The sequence below is a fragment of the Oryctolagus cuniculus genome, chromosome 13, assembly GCF_051225735.1.
Source record: "Oryctolagus cuniculus isolate XC-2025 breed Fujian yellow rabbit chromosome 13, ASM5122573v1, whole genome shotgun sequence".
In the NCBI taxonomy this organism is placed as follows: Eukaryota; Metazoa; Chordata; class Mammalia; order Lagomorpha; family Leporidae; genus Oryctolagus; species Oryctolagus cuniculus.
The window spans coordinates 21,215,845-21,223,075 of record NC_142879.1 but is presented as its reverse complement, the minus strand read 5'-3'; the positions used below and the strand labels follow the sequence as shown (position 1 = coordinate 21,223,075).

The window sequence follows — 7,231 nt, the reverse complement described above, 5'->3', positions numbered from 1 at the left end:
GGTTTGCAGTTCTGAGCAGGAGCTTTTACCAACGACGCGGTCAGAGCCCCAGGGGCAGCGCTGGCAGCTCCGAGCTTGGCTATGTGACAAACCTTTGAGTCATATGGAAGGAGGCTCCTGTGGCAGCCTGTGTGAACCTGGCAGCCGGGCGGCGCCTGCCCCTTGTCCCTGCCTGGGCGGGGGAGGGGCACTGGATGGAGAGCTTGCCCCCCCCCCACCCCCGCAGGCACCTGCCCAGCACTGACTCCGCTCACCGCTTCCCAGCTCTGCTTGGGGGATCCACCCTGTCCATAGGGGGCCGTTTGGACAAGAGCCACCACGCCTGTGGTGCTACCCAGGGATCCACCCTGGATGGGGACAGACGGCGGCTTTCCAGGCACGGGGGACTCTCAGCTCGTGAGGGAGGGGTTTGTGCTCCCTGTTCGTGGCTCTCTCCCCAGTGTGGAGCTAGCACAGCCAGGCACACGGTAGACACCAGCCGCGGGGTGAACTGTCCTCAAATAACACCCTTCTAGACGCTTCCGCAGCCGCCTCTGGGCTGTGTCTGCGTCTCCCTTGCTTGCGTCTCACCTCCGTCCTGCCAGCTCTCGTTCATCTCTGGCTGTGTGGTCAAGAGTCTAATAAATAAACCTCTCCAAGTTCTTGGGCAGCGATAAGGCGCCCCTGAGCCTTTTCTGAAATAAGTAAGCCTAAAAATATCTCTCCTCACTTCCTTGGCGCTCCCCCTGGCCCACCTCCAAGCACTTCCTCAAATTTCCTCTTTGGACCCAAACCCGCACATTCCTGGTTGGCTGTGCCGAGGGAGAGAGCTCTCCTGTGAAGAGGTCGGAGGTGGGGGCGGCGGCGGCACGGGAGGTGAGAAAACAGTTTTCTGGTTCAAGGGCGTCCAGCCAGGGGACGGCCTTCCTGCCCGTGTTTCTGCTCGGTCGGCCAGTCTTATCTCACCGCCACCAGCCCAGGGCCTTCCTGGCACCCTGGGGACCGGTCCCTCCCTAGCAGGGGCGCCGGGAGATGATCTCATGGCACCATTCTAGACTTTGCTGTTCCTCAGAACCCCCCCCCACCCGAGGAGCCCTGCCCTCCAAAAAATGCTGATTCCAAGGACCAGGGTGAGGCCCAGCCAGCCCCCCAGAAGTCACTGGCAGTGCAGGGACACGGCTCCCCGGCCCAGGGCTCTGACGGGAGGGGGCTGGCCCCCGCGTGGAGGCAGAGATGGGGTCTTGCTGCCCACGTCCAGCAGGAAGCAGGTGGCAGTCAGGACCTTGGATCTGGCCACCGTGGGAAAGTGGGACTCTCTCCCCATTCCCAAGCAGAAACCAGGAGAGAAAGGGCCATGAACTTCCCAGAGAAGAAACCACAGAGCCCGGCCTGGGCGGGCAGGAGTTTCACTCCGTCCTGGGCATGGAGCAGGCAGAGACAGGCTGCCTGGTTTATAAGGAAGTGTGAGTGCTGGCCAAGCGGGACAAAGGCAGGGGGACGGCGGCCTCAGGGACCCGGAAGGCTGTCCAGTGTCCCCCAGCCTCTGCCTCCCTGGCTGCGTGGCGTGGCTCCAGCCCCTGCACCTGACGGTCCAGCTCAAGGCTGCTGAGCTCCCTGGGTCTGAAGAGTGAGCAGCAGGTCTTCCCCGGGCCCCTGCAATCCCTCCAGTCTTGGGACCCCCCATAGCCCTGCAGTCCAGTGTGAGCTGAGCCCACCCACCCCACCGGGAGAGCCCCCTGGAGCTCAGGCTGCTGGTGGTCAGGACTTAGGGTCAGGGAGCCTGGGCCGGGGATCCGGGCTCTGCTGCTTTCTCTTTCCCTCTGCTGTCCTGGGATCGGACATTTGGGAGCCTCAGTTTCTCCATCTGTTAAGTGGGGCTAGCAATCCCACCTCCCGGTGAGGACCAAACAAGACAAACCCAACTTAGGGAAACAGCATCAAGGCAGTGACTCCTGGTCAAGATATCCTCAACCATTGACCTCCTTCCGAGTGGGGCCCGATCCATCAAACACCTGCTCCGCTGGGTGGACACTGCCAGCTCTGCCTCCCTGGCCTTGTCACTCACCCCGACCCTGCTACACACATACTCCCTCCCTCTACTTCCCCATCTCCAAAGCTTCTCTTAGAGCCCAGCCCGTCAGTCTTCTCTCCCCAGCCGGCTCCCACACCTCCCGAGGACAAGGCCCAGGACTGCCTGACCGCCATCCTCCAATGGCCAGCCTCCAGGTGAGTGCAACGTAGGGAAAACCACGCCACGCCTGCATCTCCAAGGCCAACCCTCTCTGGGGACCTGGAAGCCGCATCCGGGAGCATGATAGTGGCCAGAAAATTCGGGTTGGGGCGTCCCAGGACACTGCCAGTGTGTGTCCCCCGTTCCTGTTCGGGGGCTGTGGTGGGAGTGACCCTCCTCGTCACGCTGACCGCTGGCCACGCCTTTGCTCTCACGGTGAGGCTGAGCTTGTTGGTAGCGTTCTAATCCGGCTGCTGTGGAAGGAGGCTCAGGGGGCTCCGGCCTCGCAGCTGGTACCTGTGGAGCCCTGTCCCGGGCGGCCAAGCAGGACAAGCTCTGTCGGAGACCTCGGTACCTTGTGCTTCGCGAGACACCCTTGGCCGAGAGGAGGGGCTGGGAGAGTGGCAGGGTGGGGGAGAGGGGGGACCTCGCTTCATAAACCCCTACTCTTGTGGCATCCAGGAGGGATGCCCCCCACTGTTCCACAAGGCCCTGGCCCATTTTATGTCACTGTAACAAACTACCTGAGGCAGGCTGTGAAGAAAAGAGGTTTATTTAGTCTTAGGGTTCCAGAGGCCCCAGCCCAGGGGCTGCACCCGGCTGTCCTGCTGGCTGGGTCCTGCGGCAGTGCAGGGCATCCCCGGGTGAGAGGGTGTCTGTGTGTGTGTGTGTGTGTGTGCACACGCACATGTGCTTCCTCGGGCCTCTTGTCACAAAGCCACTGCTGTTCAACCTGGGGGCCTCCATCCTCGTGACCTTATCTGACCCCAGTCACCTCCCAAAGACCCCTCCGTACTCATATGGAGTTTCCAGTCTCTTAATACTACGTCAAAGTGGGAATCAGCCCCCAACACAGGAACCCCAGGGGACACCCAAACTGTATCCAAACCATAGCTCTCAGCCAGTGCCGGCTGGCGCAGCTCCGGAGCCAGGTCACACAGAGCTCTTCTGTCCTCTGGTGGTTTCCTCTCGCTGTCATATAACATGGCATGTTATATAAACGTGCCATGGGGCAGACACCTGCTGCAACCGGAACTTGTTCACTCAGTCATTCAGCAAACCCCCAAGAGTGCCAGCCATGGCCCAGGGAAGGTGCTAGACCCTGATGTTGCTGAGTAGGACAGTCCACCAGAGGGTCTGGGGCTCCTAGTGGGGCTGGGGTCCACCCTGGTCCTCAGCTATTGGCCCCTAGCAGGGAGACAGACTCAGAAATAAGAAGTTGGTCATTCCTGTGTGAGCTGCTGAGCTGGGGCTGTGCAGGGGCCCAGGGAGAAATGGGCTAAGTTGGAAACACGGCACAGAGGGAAGTCTGGAGAGAGAGGGGAAAGGGCATTCCAGGGAGCAAAGCTATGGAAACAAACAGCACAGCACACGCTTAGAGAAAGATCTGGAAAGCAGTGTGCCCGACTGGAGCCTTGTTCCTCTATGGGCTCCTGACCGTCGTGCTGAATGTCTCACAGGGACCAAGAACTGCTCTCACACGCAGGAAGGAATATAAGGAATAGAGAGTGGAACTCCAAGAGGCCTGCTGTTTGGGAGCAGAAAGTTGGAGAAGGGGGTGCAGTCACGGGGGCGCAAAGGCGAGTCCCAGCCCCCAGCCCCTCCACCACCACCACTGGGAGAAGCAGCGGGGCTGAGTCTAGCCTCCAGGCAGTGGCTTGTGGTGCTCATTAACTGGTGAGTCCTTCCCCAGGAAGCTGGGGGGGGGGGGTGCCCATCAGCTCAGGCTCCAGGGGGTAAGCAGATCCTTGGGGTCATGGGCCACCCTCCCGTTCCTTCGTGTGGGAGCCGCGCCAGCAGTGGCTCCCTCAGCAGCGTCCAGGGGTCCCAGCCCCCTTCCCAGGGCATCTCTCTCTCTCTCTCTCTCTCTCTGTGTGGGTGTGGGTGTGTGTGTGCGTCCCTGAGTCTTTCCCAGCAAGCATCTCACTCCTTAACCTGGACCTGGGTGAGAATGGCCAGGAATGAGATGCCTGGAGCTCTTTGAACAAGGTCACATGCCAAAAGTGAGAGAGAGAAAGAGAGAGAGAGAGAATAAAATTTCATCTTCTTGACCTTTCAAATGAGTTTCCTGCCAACTTCAGGCTCCAGGCAGTCCCTTGGAGAAGATCCCCCCCCCCCCCCCGTCCTTTGCGGTGGGGGGATGGGGGGAGGGCGGAGCCAGCAAGCTGGGACTGGGGGTGGAGTTTGCTCTCCGCGCTGTCCCCAGGGAGCAGCTACAACAATGCCCAGCCTCTCCTCTGAGGGTGCGAGGCGCTGCCCACCCTCTCCCTGCAGCCTGCCTGTTTGCCTTCTCTTTCCCATGTTCTCTCTGGTTTGGAGGATTTTTGGTCCCTTCCGTAGAGACCCTGGAATGGCCACGAGGGGGTTCCGTGCCAGCGTTTGACGCAGCGGTGTCAGCGGTGTTTTCCTCCGCAGAGACCACAGACCGACGGGGGGTGATCGGCGCCACTGCTCACACCAAGCGCAAGAAGGGAATAGGGCGCCTGGGACCATCACCAAGACCCCTCCTCACCCTAGGGACCCTGAGACTCCCCGCCAAAAACAAAATGAATGAAAGAGCCCATTATTCCGAGGGAGAGCTGGGCCCGGGGCTGAGACCGCACAGGGATCCACTCTCCAGTTGGACCACTGCTCTCCGGCCGTCCTGCCCTCCGGAGCTCGGTGGACGAGGAGCAGCTGCAGGCCCGGGGGACACTCAGCCCGCAGCGACACCCGGTCAAGGCGCGGGGCTTCAGGTTCAGCGCAGAAAGAGCAAGGCGGCGTTCACAGAAGGCGCGATTTTGAAAGTGAGACTGAAGGGCATCATTACCAATCACATCGTTTGTGCCAGAAAACAGAGGAGCAGGGGAAAGAAAGGAGGCGGGATTGGGAGGCGCAGGCCTCCCCTGGCCTAAGCCCCTGCGTCATCCGAGGCGCTTTTACACAACACTCACGACCAGAGAATCCGAAGCACCTAGAGACAAGGCCTCACCATCAGTGTGTCTACTTCTAAAGTACGGCTAAGATGGAGAAACCCAACTGCTGTTTGATGAAGATGGGACTGGGTTGCGGGGGAGGCACTGGAGTGAGGAGGCCAAGGGCAGGCGGCTCTGTGCTTGCTCCTGGTGGCCGCTGACCCCCAGGGAGCTGGTTGAGAACACACAGGGACTCCTCTGCCCACCCCACCCCCCAGTCAGTCTCCCCGGGAGCAGAGGCCATGGCGGGTGGGGAGCCCCTCCCACAACCCAAGGCCCCCTTAGGCTCCTACCAGGTGGAGCCTGGACGAGAGGGATTTCGCTGGTCCTTAAACACACCTGCAGGCCTTTTGTCATTTCTCACCAGTGCCTTAAATGTGCCCCTCACCCTGGGCAGGCCAGGGCCGGTCAGGGACCCCAAGCCCAGGGGATACCATGATCCCCACTCTGGAGCCTGGCTCTACTTGGCAGGGCGGGCGAGGGGCTGGTGCCAAGGAGGCCTGGGTCCCAGGCGCTCCGGGGGATCCTGTGTTAAGTGTATGTACGCATGCATTTTGACCTTGTCACCTCCCAGGCGGGAGGGTGTGGGCGCTGGCACAGGGGTGCCTGCCTCTCCCTGGCCGCAGCTTTTTGTCCCGCAGAGTTTTTGAGTCCGAGGCTTGCAAATCTCCAGCTGCTTTCTAAAGGAGAGCCATGGGTGCGCCTTCCGGCTGCTGTGGGGACCCCAGGGGCCCTGTCCTTAAGGAGCCTTGGGGCACAGGGCTGCACAGCCTATCAGGCAGAGCCGAGATAAAGGGGAGCGAGTCAACACCACAACCGCAGCACCTCGGGAAGGCGGCCAGTTACAGTGTAACTGGCTCTGCGCTAAAGGGCTGCTTATCAGATCCTCTGGTTTTGTTAGGGACGTGGGGGAGAGGGGAGCAAAGAGCCCCAAGTGCCTGCAGTGGGAGGAGCACGCGGGGGTGAGAGGCCAGGGGGGCCCCAAGGTTGGTGCCAGCAAGCTGCCCGCGCCACTCCTGTCTGCGAGCCCAGCCCTGCAGAACAAACGGACTGGCAGCGCCGCGTCGCTGAGCGGGCTCCCGTGGACACGGCTTCCCCGGGCTTACTGAAGCTCCCATCTGGGGCGCTTGAAGGAAGCAGGCTGAGAGGTTCACATCCCACATCAAAGTGCCTGGGCTCAATGCCCCGCCCTAGCTGCTGTGAATGCACACCTTGGGGGGTAGCAGGTGATGGCACTTGGGTCCCTTGGGTCCCTGCCCCCCCATGTAGGAGACCTGAGCTGAGTATGGGCTCCTGGCTTTGGCCTGTTTCAGGCATTTGGGGGAATGAACTAGCAGCAGACGAGAGATCTGTCTCTGTCTTTCAAATAAATACAAATCAATCAATTCATTTTTTTATGATTTATTTATTTATTTGAAAGGCAGAGTTACAGAGAGCCAGAGCCAGAGAGAGAGAGAAAGAGAGAGAGAGAGAGAGAGAGAGAGAGAGAGAGAGAGAGGTCTTCTATCTGCTGGTTCACTCCCCAGTTGGCCGCAATAGCCGGAGCTGCACTGATCCGAAGCCAGGAGCCAGGAGCTTCTTCCAGGTCTCCCACGTGGGTGCAGGGGCCCAAGGACTTGGGCCATCTTCTACTGCTTTCCCAGGCCACAGCAGAGAGCTGGATTGAAAGTGGAGCAGCTGGGCCGGCACCGCGGCTCACTAGGCTAATCCTCCACTGCAGCGCCGGCACCCCGGGTTCTAGTCTCGGTTGGGGCACCAGATTCTGTCCCAGTTACTCCTCTTCCAGGCCAGCTCTCTGCTGTGGCCCGGGAGTGCAGTGGAGGATGGCCCAAGTGCTTGGGCACTGCACCCGCATGGGAGACCAGGAGGAAGCACCTGGCTCCTGGCTTTGGATCGGTGCAGTGCGCTGGCTGCAGCACACCGGCCGTAGCAGCCATTTTGGGGGTGAACCAGCGGAAAGGAAGACCTTTCTCTCTCTCTCTCTCTCTCACTGTCTAACTCTGCCTGTCAAAAAAAAAAAAAAAAAAAAAAAAAAAAAAAAAGAAAGAAAGAAAATAAAAGTGGAGCA

At 60.2% G+C, this 7,231-nt stretch overlaps 1 long non-coding RNA gene across 1 annotated transcript; it reads left to right on the top strand.

Moving 5' to 3' along the window:
- The first annotated feature begins 2,005 nt into the window (after positions 1 to 2,005).
- Positions 2,006 to 4,756, top strand: LOC149122512 (uncharacterized). Its single transcript, XR_016218844.1, has 3 exons — positions 2,006 to 2,205; positions 3,670 to 3,886; positions 4,625 to 4,756. It is a non-coding gene; the product is annotated as an uncharacterized LOC149122512 (long non-coding RNA).
- The last annotated feature ends 2,475 nt before the right edge of the window (positions 4,757 to 7,231 follow it).